Source organism: Phacochoerus africanus, chromosome 12 (genome assembly GCF_016906955.1).
Source record: "Phacochoerus africanus isolate WHEZ1 chromosome 12, ROS_Pafr_v1, whole genome shotgun sequence".
In the NCBI taxonomy this organism is placed as follows: Eukaryota; Metazoa; Chordata; class Mammalia; order Artiodactyla; family Suidae; genus Phacochoerus; species Phacochoerus africanus.
The window spans coordinates 69,870,097-69,885,361 of record NC_062555.1 but is presented as its reverse complement, the minus strand read 5'-3'; positions in this window follow the sequence as shown (position 1 = coordinate 69,885,361).

Sequence of the window (15,265 nt, the reverse complement as noted above, 5' to 3'; positions counted from 1 at the left end):
GTGGGAACTCCCTATTTTTAGTTTTTCAAGGAACCTCCATACTGTTTTCCACAGAGGCTGTACCAATTCACATTCCCGCCAACAGCAGCTAGGGTACCCTTTTCTCCACATCCTTGCCAACATTTGTTTTTTGTAGACCTTTTGATGATTGCTGTTGGGACAGGTGTGAGGTGATACCTCACTGTGGTTTTTGACTTGAGTTTCTCTGACAATTAGCAACGCTGAGCATTTTTTCATGTAACTGTTGGCCATCTGTATCTCTTCTGCAGAAAAATGTTAAAAAGGGCGTTTTAACAGTGCTGTTGATCCATTCTGCCCCCGAAGAGTTTACTCTGACAGCTCATTGGCAGATGTCTTATTGAGTTTCTTGTTTTATTTTTTTTTTAATTTTAAATGTTTTATTGTCTTTTTAGGGCCGCACCTGCGGCGTGTGGAGGTTCCCAGGCTAGGGGTCGAAATGGAGCTTTAGCCACCAGCCTACACCACAGCCACAACAATTCGGGATCCAAGCTGCGTCTGCAAACTACACCACAGCTCATGGCAATGCCAGATCCTTAACCCACTGGGAAAGGCCAGGGATCAAACCCACAGCCTCTGGTTCTTGGTCGGATTTGTTTCTGCTGTGCTGCGATGGGAACTCCCTGGGACTTTTTCTTAATTCCAGTTACTGAAGGAACCAAAGGATAAGGATGGCTACCTAGAACCTTTGGAGCAAGTGTCATTCATAAGTTTTGCGTGTGTGTGTGCCTTTGAAAACTTTTAAAGGGACTAGCCAACATAGAGCTTAAAGAGTTGAATTCTGATAAGGGTATATAAGCTTTAAAATAAATAATCTGCTGATGTCAAGCTGGGCTTGAGCTCAAAATAAATAAAGTGACTCTGAAACCTATATCTTTTTCTTTTTAACACACAAGGGAACAGCTAAGCTAGGCTCTGACTGCTTGGTGAACAGGGCACATGTGTCTAGTTTTTTTTTGCTCATTGCCAAGGGTCAAGAGATCTGGGTTCTGATGTGAATTCTCTCACTGGATAATAACAAAAATGCTGCTGGATAATATTAAAAATTAAAGAATAGGTTTAGATGTCTTTCTTTTGGAAGAAATTATATAATCCCCCCCTTTTTTTTGGTCTTTTTCTAGGTCTGCGCCCATGGCACATGGAGGTTCCCAGGCTAGGGGTCTAATCAGAGCTGTAGCCACCGGCCTACACCACAGCCACAGCCACAGCAACACCAGATCTGAGCCATGTCTTTGACTTACACCACAGCTCAGGGCAGCGCTGGATCCTCAACCCACTGAGCAAGGCCAGGGGTTGAACCCACAATCATGGTTCCTTGTCGGATTCGTTAACCACTAAGCTGCAATGGGAACTCCTTTAATTTTAATAAAACTGACAAAAATGTCTGTAAAAATTTTTCCTTCCAGTTATTTTTAAAATATGCAGGTAATATATGAATTGGTTCTAGTAAAAATAATTCAAATATTTAGATAATGCAGATATCCCCTTTGCCACCCCCAAATCCTCTCTCTTCCTTAGTGGTAACATCTTTTATTAGTTTACAGTCTATCTACCCAGACCTGTGTGAGTTTAGCTATAAATATAGTTACAGAAATTGTATTTAATTTGACTTTAGATGTGTTTTATACATAATATTTATATTGTTTGATACTTGGTTTTTATGGAAAGATTTGAACTGTGTGTGTGTATGCATGCATACACTTTTTATTTATTTATTTTATTATTATTTTTTTGTCTTTTGTCCCTTTAGGGCTGCACCTGTGGCATATGGAGGTTCCCAGGCTAGGGGCCGAATTAGAGCCGTAGCCGCCGGCCTACACCACAGCCACAGCAACGCAGGATCTGAGCTGAAGCTGCGACCTACACCACAGCTCATGGCAATGCTGGATCCTTAACCCACTGAGCGAGGCCAGAGATGGAACCCGCGTCCTCATGTAGGGTTCATTAACCACTGAGCCACGATGGGAACTCCCACGTGTACGCTTTTTAAACCACTCCCTAGTTCTGTTTTAAAATTTGACTTACCAGCCATTTTTGGGTCATAAAATATTTCAACGGTTACTTCTAGCATTAAATCGATTAGAATAAATATATGACTGGGTTATTTCACATAGCATACTGTCTTCTGGGTTCATCCATATTGTAGCTTGTATCAGAATTTCCTTCCTTTTTAAGGATAAACAATATCCCACTGTGTGTATCTACCGTATCTTGTTTCATCGGTAAAAGGACATTTGAGTTGCTTCTACATTTTGGCGATTGTGAATAATACTTCTGTGAACATGGGTGCACAAATATCTCAAGCACGTGTTTCAATTTTTAGAATTTTCTGGGCTTTTGATAGTAGTTATCCTAATGGATGTGGGGTTATATCTCATCGTAGTTTTGATTTGCATTTTCCCGATTTTAGAATGAGCAAAAGAGAGTGTCTGTTGTGGATCAGTACGTTAAGGACCCGACATTGTCTCTGTGAGGATGCAGGTTCAATTCCTGACCTTGCTCAGTGGGTTAAGGATTCAGTGTTGCCACAAGCTGCAGGGTAAGTTGTAGATGTGGTTTGGATCCAGTGTTGCTGTGTCTATTGCTTAGGCCGCAGCTGCAACTCTGATTTGACTCCTGAAAAAAAGCAAAGAAGAAAAAGAATGAGGAAAAGACTCAGACAGTTCTCCAAAGAATGTGTACAAGTGGCTATTCAGGTGCTTTGCCCGTTCTAAGGTCAGTTTGTTTTTTGTAGGTATCAAGGGGTTGAAGTTCTTTTTATATTCTCTCTTAATCTTTTATGGGATGTATGATTTACAAATATCTTCTCCTATTACCTAGGTTGCCTTTTCACTCTGTTGCTTGCATCTTTTGATGCACAGAAGTTTTTAATCTTGATGTAGTCCAGTTTATTTATTTTTACTTTCGTTGCCTGGTCTTTGGTTTCATGTCCGAGAAATCATTGTCAAATTCAATGTGATAACGATTTTCTTGTATACTATTCTTTTAAGAATTTTATAGCTTAGGTCTTTAATCCATTTTGAGTTTACTTCTGTATATTGTGTAAGAGAAGTATCCAGATTCATTCTTTTTTATGTGGTTATGCAGATTTGTACCTTTTGTTGAGAGACTACCCTTTCCCCGTTAAATGGTCTTGGCACCTTTGTTGAAAACCCTTTAACCATTGACACGAGGGTTCCTTTCTGGGCTTTTTATTCCATTGGTCCATGTGTCCATCTTTATGTTAGTGCCACACTGTTTAGATTAGGGTAGCTTTTTAATAAATTTTGAAATCAGGAAGTGTGATACTTTCAACTTTGCTCTTTTTAAAGATTTTTTTTAATTTGTATTTTTTTTATAGACTCATTTTTTTTTGTCTTTTTGCTATTTCTTTGGGCCACTCCCATGGCATATGGAGATTCCCAGGCTAGGGGTCTAATCGGAGCTGTAGCTGCCGGTACGCCAGAGCTACAGCAATGCGGGATCCGAGCCGCGTCTGCAACCTACACCACAGCTCATGGCAATGCCGGATCCTTAACCCACTGAGCAGGGGCAGGGACCGAACCTGCAACCTCATGGTTCCTAGTCGGATTCGTTAAGCACTGTGCCACGACGGGAACTCCTTTTTTTTGGTTGCTATTCAGGGTCCCTTGATATTCCTTATGAATGTTAGACGTATTTTTCTATTTTTGCAAAAAGCGCTGATGGAGTTCTGATAGGGACTGCATTACATCTGTAGATGACTTTGGGAATGTGGACATCTTAACAATGTTAGGCCTTCCAATCCGTAAATATGGGGTGTTGTTCCACTTATCTATGTCTTTAATTTCTTTCATCGGTGTTTTGTAGTTTCCAGTCTACAAGTCTTTCATCTCATGGGTTAAGTTTATACCTAAGTATTTTACTCTTTTTGCCAATATTGTAAGCGGAATTGTTTTCTTAATTTCCCTTTTGGATTGTTCATTGTTGGTGTGTAGAAACAAACTGGTTTCTGAGTGTTGATTTTGTATCCTGCAACTTTGCTGAGTTTGTCTTTTAGCTCTAACTCTGTGTGTGTGTGTGTGCACGTACATGCACATGTGTGATGTGTGTGTACATGCATGTGTGTGTGTGTGTGTGTGTGATGAGTGTAATCCTTAGGGTTTCCTACACATTAGTTCATGTGAACAAAGACCATTTTACAGCTTCCTTTCTAATTTGGATGCCTTTTATTTCTTTTTCTTGCCCAATTGCTCTGGCCAGAACTTCCAGTACTATGTTGAATAGAAATGGGAAAGCAGGCATCCTCGCCTTGTTTTCCGATCTTAGAAGAAGAAATTCTTCTAAGAAAAACTTTCAGTTTTTTAGTATTGTTTTTTTAAATAACAGCTTATTGAGCCATAATTCACACACCATATGATTCACTAATTTGAAGTGTACAATCAATGGCTTTTAGTATAGTCACAAAATTGTGCCACCATCACCAGTCAATTTTAGAACATTTTTATCACTCCAGAAAGCACTCCCTACCCTCTTTCAGCAGCCACTTTGTCTCTTCTTCCAACCCAAGGCAACCACTAATCTACTTTATTTACCTATAGATTTGCCTATTTTAGACATTTCATATAAATATAATTTTACGATACATGGTCCTTTTTGTCAGTCTTTTACTATCGAGTGTGACATTAGCTGTGGCCTTTATAACCTTGAGATAGTTTCTGCCTATGCCTAGTTTGTTGAGAATTTTTATCATGAAAGGGTGTTGAAATTTTCGGTGATTTTTCTCTATCAGTTGAGATGATCATGTGTTTTTCTCCTCTTCATCCTGTTAATGTGGTGTATCATATTAATTGATTTTTTAATTGAGAAATTTTATTTTTTCTTTTTCCTTTTTTTTTAAATTAAAATATAGTTGATTTACAATGTTGTGGATTTTTGTATGTTGAGCTATCCTCGCATTTCAGGAATAAATGCCACTTGGTCAGGAATATTACAGTTTTTTTTAAACCATTTTTTTTTCAAATATTCTTATGTGGTCTTTATTTATTTATTATTATTATTATTATTTTTTACCTATTTCTTGGGCCGCTCCCGTGGCATATGGAGGTTCCCAGGCTAGGGGTCAAATTGGAGCTGTAGTTGCCGGTACGCCAGAGCCACAGCAACGTGGGATCCGAGCTGCATCTGCAACCTACACCACAGCTCACGGCAACGCCGGATCGTTAACCCACTGAGCAAGGGCAGGGACCGAACCCGCAACCTCATGGTTCCTAGTCAGATTCGTTAACCACTGCGCCACCACAGGAACTCCTAGAGTTTTTAATAACCTATTTCTTGAAGTCAGTTTTAACGATTGACATTTTTTTCTAGGAAATTATTCATTTCATCTAGATTTCCTAATTTATTGACATGTAATTATGTATATTTTAATATTATTTTTTTTGTCTTTTTGTCTTTTTAGGGCTGCACCTGTGGCATATGGAGGTTCTCAGGCTAGGGATCAAATTGGAGCTACAGCTGCTGGCCTACACCACAGCCACAGCAGTGCAGGATCCGAGCCACATCTGTGACCTACACCACAGCTCATGGCAACACCAGATCCTTAACCCACTGAGCAAGGCCAGGATCAAACCCACAACCTCACGGTTCTTAGTCGGATTTGTTTCCATTGCTCCATGACAGGAACTCCTATGTTAATACTATTAATATCTTTAGTTTTCTTTTTGTTTTTGTAACTGTGATTATGAATGTCCCCTCAGTTATTTTCTAAGCAAGTAGTCAAAGAGATATTAAAAAGTCAAATTTCGGATTTATTTATGAGGTCTACTACATACTTTATCTTAATTAACGTCTGTTTTTTATCATCATAGTTTTCATTTCCAGTTCATAAGGTTTCTTTGCTATTAGTTTTATGACTTCGTCTTAGTTCATTTAAAAATACTTTATTAAAAAATAAATTTTATTGGAGTACAGTTGACTTACAAAGTTGTGTTAGTTTCAGGTGTACATCAAAGTAAATCAATTGTATAGAATACATATATCCATTCCTCTTCAGATTCTTTCCCCATATAGATTATTACACAGTATTAAGTAGGTTACCCTCTGCTATACAGTAGGTCCTTGTTACCCATCTATTTTATATGTAGTAGCAGGTATATGTTAGTCCCAACCCACTATTTTATCCTTCTCCCACCCCCACATTTCCCCTTTGGTAACCATACATTCGATTTCAAAATCTTTGCGTCTGTTCCTGTTTTGTAAGTTCTTTTGTATCATTTTTTAATTAGATTCCACATATTAGTGATCTCACACGATATTTGTCTTTGTCTGACTTACTGCACTTAGTATGATAATTCCTAGGTCCATCTATGTTGCTGCAAATGGTAATATGTCATTCTTTTTATGTCTGAGTAATATTCCATTGTATCTATGTACCACATCTTCTTTATCCATTCTTCTGTTGATGGACATTTAGGTTACTTCCACGTTGTATCTGTTGTAAATAGTGCTGCAAATAGTGCTGCAATGAACTTTGGGGTACATGTATCTTTTTGAATTATGATTTTCTCTGGATATATGCTCAGGAGTGGGATTGCTAGATCATATGGGTTCAAAGAAGACAGACCAATGGCCAAAAAACACATGAAACGATGCTCAGCATCACTAATTATTAAAGAAATGCAAATCAAAACTGCAATGAGGTACTACCTCACACCAGCCAGAATGGCTATCATCAAAAAAATCTACGAACAGTAAGTGCTGGAGAGGGTATGGAGAAAAGGGAATCCTCCCACACTGTGGGTGGGAATGTAAACTGGTGCAGCCACTATGGAGGTTCTTTAAAAATTTAAATTCAAAAGTACTTTTAATGTGGACATTTTCACATACACAATGAGATGCATCGCACTGTATAGGATCCGTGATTCCCCCCCTGACACAACGCAGGGAAGCCGGGAAGCCATGCCTTTCAGGTGATGCTACATACCTTCTCTTTTGCAGTTTGTTTTGCTCTCAAAGGAATTGCTACGCTCTCCTTACGTGGCTTGGAAGGAAGGGGAGGGCAAGATGGTCTAGGCATTTTCTCAGTCGCAGCCTCGGTAAATAGATGCCTTGTTGAGAAGGTGGGTAAAGAAGAGAAGGGAGGAGTGAGTGACACGGCGTCTACCGGTACCTGCCTCCCTGCTCCTGCTTTTACCACTGGGCAGCGATGGAAAACGAAGGAAGATGCTCAGAGAGAGCTTGTTGAACCTCAAGTCCCTGAGGGCAGCGAGGATGGCTCCCCTGTGTGCTGTGAAGGTGGGACCTAACTTTAGGGAAGGGATGTTGATGGTGTAGCATGGGGGCAGAGGGGGAATGCCCCCGCATAGAAAGAATATGTACACTTCAGCTTCAAAAGACAGAGAGAGAGCTGGGAAAGCATGTTGCCGGGATAAAAGTTGGAGCTTTGCAGTTGGAAAGACCTGGGTTCAAGTTCTACCCTGGCTGATTGCCAGCAGTGTGCCTCGAAGCTGTGACGTAGGGCATTGGATGGAAACATAACAGCAACTGATGGAGTTGTTGTGTGGGCCTGGTCTTCACCTGGCACAACAGGTGCTTAGTATGCGTTTTTTTTTTTTTAATTAAAAATTTTTTTTTGTCTTTTTGCCATTTTTTTGGGCCGCTCCTGTGGCATATGGAGATTCCCAGGCTAGGGGTCGAATCGGAGCTGTAGCCAACAGCTTACACCACAGCCACAGCAAGGCAGGATCCGAGCCACGTCTGCAACCTACACCACAGCTCACGGCAATGCCGGATCTTTAACCCACTGAGCAAGGCCAGGGATTGAACCCGAAACCTCATGGTTCCTGGTCGGATTCGTTAGCCACTGAGCCACAATGGGAACTCCCCTAGTATGTGTTCTTTACTCAACTTCCCATTTCTAGGGCAAAGTTCTGCTATGGGAAATTTGGAATCCTCATCTTGCTCTTAAGTGTCAAGGAAGCAGTGAATTGCGTCATGAAAGCCCACTAGGAGAACTCAGGAATGGGCCTTCCCATCCATCACTCCCCCACTGTGACTTCAGAGGGGCCACTTCTCAGAATCTTCCATTTCCTCAAATGCAAGTTGAGGGGTTTATAAGGTAAGCATCTTCCAGATTTGAAACTTAAAGGAGCGCTGTCTTTATTATTTTAGGGGACCAGGGCCACCTGCCTTCATGTCTTCTTTTTGGGAAGGTGACGGAAAACCTGGAGAAGAAGTGAAGCTCAGTGACCCGATCGGAAAAGTAGAATATGCAGAAAACTAACAAAACATTTCATCTGAGGTTTAAACATCAGAAAATCATACAGTGCTATGGACTGCATACACATATATGGATGTTTTAAATATGCTTTCATCACAGAAGCTATGATGCAAAATGAACAGAGAAACCAACATGGACAGAAATTTGTTCTCCGAGAGCCCACGCATTTCTAGAGGGGAAGTGTGTAAGATTTGCAATAACACAAGGCGAGGCTCTTGGGGAAAAGCAGAGTTTACTGTAAAAGAGATGGTGGGCGTGTGACCCCACGGCTGCACTTGCAGCATACGGAGGTTCTGCGCCAGGGGTCAAATTGGAGCTGCAGCTGCCGGCCTACACCACAGCCACAGCAACGCCAGATCCTTAACCCACTGAGTGAGGCCAGGGATCAAATGCGCAACCTCATAGTTCCTAGTCAGAGTTGCTTCCACTGTGCTATGATGGGAACTCCAAGAATGGATTTTTAAACAAATCATTTCACAGCTCTCCAAAGCCTCTAAATCCTATATCGTGTGCTTTGTGATTTTTTCCTAACATTTATTTATTTACTTTTACTTTTAAATTTATTATTATTATTAAATGTAGTTGATTTACAATGTTTCTTCAAGTTCTGTTGTACAAAACAGTGACGCAATCACACACAGTTTCCTGTGCTGTACAGTAGGGTCCCATTGCCCATCCATTCCAAATATAACAGTTGGCATCCAAAAAACCCTCCGGATGCCCATCCATCCCGCTTCCCCTTTCCCCCTGGGAACCTTGGCTGTGATCTGTTTCTGTTTTGTTTTGTTTTGTTTGTTTGTTTGTTTTATATAGGATCATCTGTTCCATATTTTGGATTCCACAAATAAGTGATATCATATGGTAGTCATCTTTTTCTTTCTGGCTTACTTCACTTTGTATGAGAGTCTCTAGTTCTATCCATGTTGCTGCAATGGCGTTAGTTTGCCTTTTGTATGGCTGAGTAATATTCCATTGTATATATGTACCACATCTTCTTAATCCATTCATCTGTTGATGGACATTTAGGTTGTTTCCATGTCTTGGCCATTGTGAAGAGTGCTGCAGTGAACATAGGGGTGCATGTGTCTTTTTTAATGAAAGTTTTGTCTGGATATATGCCCAGTGGTGGGATTGCTGGGTCATATGGTAGTTCTATATTTAGTTTTCTGAGGAACCTCCTTACTGTTTTCCATAGTAGTTGTACCAGTTTTCATTCCCACCAACAGTGAAGGCGGGTTCCCTTTTCTCCACACCCTCTCCAGCATTTATTTGTTGACTTGTTAAGGATGGCCATTCTGACTGGTGCGAGGTGCTTCCTCATTGTAGTTTTGATTTGCATTTCTCTAATAATTGGTGATGTTGAGCATTTTTTCATATGCCTGTTGGCCATCCATATGTCTTCTTTGGAGAAATGTCTCTTTTTAGAAATTTAAAACAAATTCCCCAGCCTCATTGATAAAATGGACAAAAATTGTATATACGTTAGGTGTACAACTTGATATTTTGGTATGTTTGTATTATGAAGTTATCGCCAGTCAAACTGGTTAATTTACCCATTTCCTCACATACTTACTTTCTGTGGTGAGAAAACTTAGTCTCCTGTCTTAGCAAATTTCAAGGATGTCCTCTAGTATTGTTAACTACAGTTACACTGCTGTACCTGAGATCTCCAGACTTTCTTCATCCTGCATACCCACCTCTGTCCCCCTTGACCTGTATCTCCCCATTTCCCCATCTCCCAGCCCCTGACCACCATGCTATTTCATACTTCTACGAGTTTTGACCAGTTTAGATTCCACATGTGAGACCATGGAGTATTTGTCTTTGTCTGGCTCATTTCACTTAGGGTAATATCCTCCCGGTTCATCTGTGCTGTTGCAAGGGGCAGGATTTCCTTTTTAAAGGTTGACTAATATTCCATCATATACTTATGCCATGCTTTCTTCATCTGCCACGGGTATTTAGGTTTCTTTCATATCTAGGCCATTGTGAGCAATGAATGCTGCAGTGTACCTAGGAGCTCAAATATCTCTTTGAGATACTGATTTCCTTTCCTTTGGGTATATACTGAAAAGTGCAATTGTTGGATCATAGGATAGTTCTATTTTAGATTTTTTTTTAATGGCCGCACTCATGGCATAGGGAAGTTCCTGGCCAGGAATTGAATCTGCGCAATGTAGGTCACAGCTACGGCAATGCCAGATCCTTTAACCCACTGCGCTGGCTGGGAATTGAACCCACACCTCTCCAGTGACCCAAGCCGCTGCAGTTGGAGTCTTAACCCACCATGCCACAGCAGGAACTCCCCTGTGTTTGATTTTTTGAGGACCCTCCATACTGTTCTCCATAGCGGCTGCATCGATTTACATTCCCACCAATGGGGGACAAGGATTCCCTTTTCTCTTTATCCTCACCAATGCTATGTCCTTTTGAGAATAGCCATTCTCATCAGTGTGAGGTGATAGCTCATTGTGGCTTTGATTTGTGTTCCTGTAATGATGAGTGGTGTTGAGCATCTTTTCATGTGTTTGTTGGCATCTGTTTGGAGAAATCTTTATTTAGGTACTTTGCCCATTTTTGTGTGTTTGTTTTTTGGCTATTGTGTTGTGTGAGTCCTTATATACTTTGGCTGCTAATCCCTTATCCACCCCTATGGTGCTGCTGGTGGCCTCCTGCTCTCCTTTCTCCCACAGGATTCCCCTTGGTGCTGAACTGTGCTAGTCTGAAGGATGGGAGACACCACTGATCACTTTCTATAGCTTCCTATGTGACTCTCCTTGGTTTTTGGCCTCCCCTGAGTTGTTACATCCCCTTCATCGTACCCCAGAACTCTCCCAGAGTGAAGCTAGTCTCCTCCGTGAGTAGCTGTTCAATTATTGTTTTATGGCAGATGAGGGCTGACACATCTTACTGATAGCCTCCAACTCCAATAATATGATATTTTTTAAACATTTATTGCGATATGGTCGATTTACAGTGTTGTGTTAATCTCTGCTGTGCAACAAAGTGATTCACTTATATACAATGTGTACATGTCTTATATAGAGGTATATACACGCACATTCTTTTAAATTCTTTTCCATTATGGTTTATTATAGGACATTGGATACAGTTCCCTGTGCTATGCAGTAGGACCTTGGTGTTTGTCTGTTCTATGTATACTGTTTTGCATCTGTGAATCCCAATTTCCAATCCACCCCTCCCCCACCCTTCCCCTTGGTGACCACAGGTCTGTTCTCTGTAGCTGTAGATACTATCTTATATGTAGAAAAATCTGAGTGGGTCTTTGCCCTAGAAAATTCGCTTCCTCATTGGCAGGAAACTTTTATTTCTTTCTTTCTTTTTTTTTTTTTTTGTCTTTTTGCTATTTCTTGGGCCACTCCCGCAGCATACGGAGGTTCCCAGGCTAGGGGTTGAATCGGAGTTGTAGCCACTGGCCTACACCAGAGGCACAGCAACGAGGGATCCGAGCCGTGTCTGCAACCTATGTGACCACAGGTCACGGCAACGCCGATCCTTAACCCACTGAGCAAGGGCAGGGATCGAACCCGCAACCTCATGGTTCCTAGTCGGATTCGTTAACCACTGCGCCACTATGGGAACTCCAAGGAAACTTTTATTTCTTTTAATGAAAAAATGTAAAATGTATGCTTCTGGTGGTTGTGTGTAAGGGCTCTGTCGTGCTTCATTGGCATAATTTCAGTGTCTCCACCTCGCCTATGGAGTGACCTTCACACCCTTTATCCAGATGTTTGCAGCAAAGCATATACTTTGCTGTCTTTAAACTTCTGTTCTTCGTGGGCTTCAGCTCATCGGCTGGTTCACTCCCCATCCCCAGAAGGCCAAGCCCCAGGGGTGAAGCTTTGCAAGAGCATGGATTGTGTTACCAGGAAAAGAGCTGGCTGGTTCTGCCGCCACCTTGCCCTGACGTGCCTTAGGCAGAACTCAGAGCAAAGGGTGCTCTCCTGGAGGAACGAGCCAAGCCTGCCCTGAAGACAGTGTCAGGAGTTGCTCGAGTAATACTGTCTCCAGTTAAGAGAAACATGTTTACTCTGCGGGAGAGAGAAATACATAGATTAAAAAATCAGTCATAATTCTGACAACCGCAGTTGCCACATTTTGGCTGGTATTTAATTAATTAATTTTTTATGGTTGCACCTGCAGCATATGGAAGTCCCTGGGCTAGGGATTAAGTCTGAGCTGCAGATTGGCAAGCTGGATCCTTTAACCCACTGTGCCAGGCTGGGGATCGAACCTGCACTTCTGCCGTGACTTGAGCCGCTCTGGTTGGATTCTTAACCCACTGCGCCACAGCAGGAACTCCTTGGCTGTTATTTTGAGTAGCACACATCTTCCAGGAATGAGGAAAAGACAAAAATTCCAAGTTCTTTGAGAGGATCCCCAAAGACAAGCCAGGTGCTCCCAGGTACATAATAGGTACATGATAAGTATGTGTTGAATGATCTTCTAGTTGGGGAGAAAAAAAGTTTGATGAGTAATTGACCGAACAGCTTTCTAAGCTCTTATTACAGTGTTTTAGAGGGAAGTCTAAGAGCGTGCCTGGGAAGAGAGTATTAGAATTGTTTTGTGCCAGTTGTTTTCTTTAGGAGAAATTGGGCTGATGGAGGCAGGGGGTCAAAAAATTCTCCTATATCTTCCCTAATCCCTTCTTTCTATTGAGGTTTAGGGGAGAAGCTGGTGTTGGGGAAATATAATTAAAAAAACCCAAAGAGAAAGAAAACTGTTTTATTACTGGGTGGGCATTAAACCAGACCGTGATGGGTATCACAGGCAGCCCATGAGAAGGTTGTAAAGACAGAAAGGGCTCTCCTCTCCTTAGACAGCCAAGCAGACACACCCCATTATATACCTTTTCTCAAGAGGAACAGTCATTGGTCCTCACGTGGGGGAACTTGCCAGCATCTTTTACCATCTCTAACCTTCCCATGGTTGTCGGGGGCCACCTGCATGGGCTTTATTCTCAAGGAGAGAGAAAAACACTCACATGTTTAGAACAAGAGGTAGTTTTGCAAATTGAAGCCAGGTACCCATGAGGTCAGGCTCCTACCCTCCCAAGGGAACTGGAGACAGAAGCCTTATCTCCCTGGATGTATGCATTTCAAAAAGGTGGCTTCCAGGTTCCCGAGGAAACATTCCTAAGTGGTGAGACCTGCAAAAAAAGGTATGTAACCTTTGATATACATCTGAGAAGGACAGGGAGAGCAATTCTGGAAAAAGGAGAAGAGGGAGAGGGAGAAGTTTCTTCCATCATTTTCAATAGGGGGAATTAGCCTCTTCTTTTTAATTTGTATTTGTCCTTACCCTGCCCAGGGCCAGAATTATTCTGGACCAGATGTAGTCCAAGTTTCCAAAAGTCTTCTCTTGGCGGGTAGGATGATGGGAGACAAAGAAACTCCACCTAGAAGACATTTTTTTTGTCTTTTTGCCTTTTCTAGGGCGGCACCCATGGCATATGGAGGTTCCCAAGCTAGTGGCCTAACTGGTGCTGTAGCCGCTGGCCTACACCACAGCCACACCAATGTGGGATCCGAGCCACGTCTACAACCTACGCCACAGCTCATGGCAATGCTGGATCCTTAACCCACTGAGCGAGGCCAGGGGTCGAACCCGCAACCTCATGGTTCCTAGTTGGATTTGTTAACCGCTGAGTCACAATGGGAACTCCCTAGAAGACATTCTGAACTTGGAGACCGTCTGTTAACTAGGAGACATGGATTTAAGAAATAATTCTCTGTTGCTAAATGTGCTGAATCTTCTTTTGTCCACACTTAAAGGCAAAGGTGGCCAGACATAGCACTCAATGCCAGAGACGTGAGTTCTGAGCTACTTAGCAGAGACAATCAAGAATTATTCCTCTTGTTTCAGATTTGACTTAAGACACAGGACACACATCATCTATCAATATCTATCATGTTATCTATCTATATTATTATCTATCCATCTACTATCTATCCAACTATCCATCAAATTACCTCGCCATCCATCCATATCAAACCAATCCATTCATCCATCACATACATCTATCCATCACATTTATAACCTATCATCTATCTGTCTATCAGTCTGTCTGTCTATCAGTCTGTCTGTCTGTCTGTCTGTCTGTCTATCTGATAAAGCTCAGGTCTGTCTGGTTCCCAAACCTGCCATCTCTCCACAGCTCTCCACGTCCTCACGTTCCCAGCACATCTCAGCGTACACATGGTGTCGGAGAAACAGGTATCTTCTCAAAAGTGCATTCAGAGCCGTGAGGACAATAACCTCTCGGGATTGTATGCAAGTAGTTCTGGCACCCAGGAGAAAGCAGCCTCGTTGTAATCCCAGAGCTCTTGCAACGCTGTGACTGGGACCTTGGCTCTAAACACTGACCAAGATTCTCCCTTGACCAGGCTCTCCTCAGCCCCCCTGAACTCTGTTTCAACTAAGCATGACTCCTGGGCTCTGTGTCTGTCTCGGTATTGTCCAATTTTAGCAAGACTCTTGCAAAGTCAGTTCAGCCAGAACCCCCACTCTCAACATCTGTTTGGTTTTCTCATCCTCTGCCATCCCCCAGGTGCAGTCTGATCACTGGCCCGCCTTCAGCAAGAATCGTGTTAGATCCATTTAGCCAGAACCCCCTTTACTGCTGACGCTTCCTCTTAGTCATTATCCACCCACTTTGTTCCTTGTCTATAAACCTCCACGCCCCATGCATATGGTGGTCTCTGCTCCCCACCCCCCGGAGAATCAACCACTCAGTGGCCCCTCTGTCGCTCGCAATGGTCCCTCTTAAATAAAGTCATCCTTCCTGTGCTTTACCAAGTGTCACGGACTATGTAACGATAGTGACACAAGTTTATAAAACTGTGGCGTGGATGTTCCACCTGCAGGAAGAAACAGCTGCCAACTCACAAATAAAGAGGTGGAATGAGTTTCTTCCTGAGTATGTGGGAAAACCGGAACTCTGCAGTCCAGAGAGAGGATAGTGGAGGCTGGTGAGGGAGAAAGCAG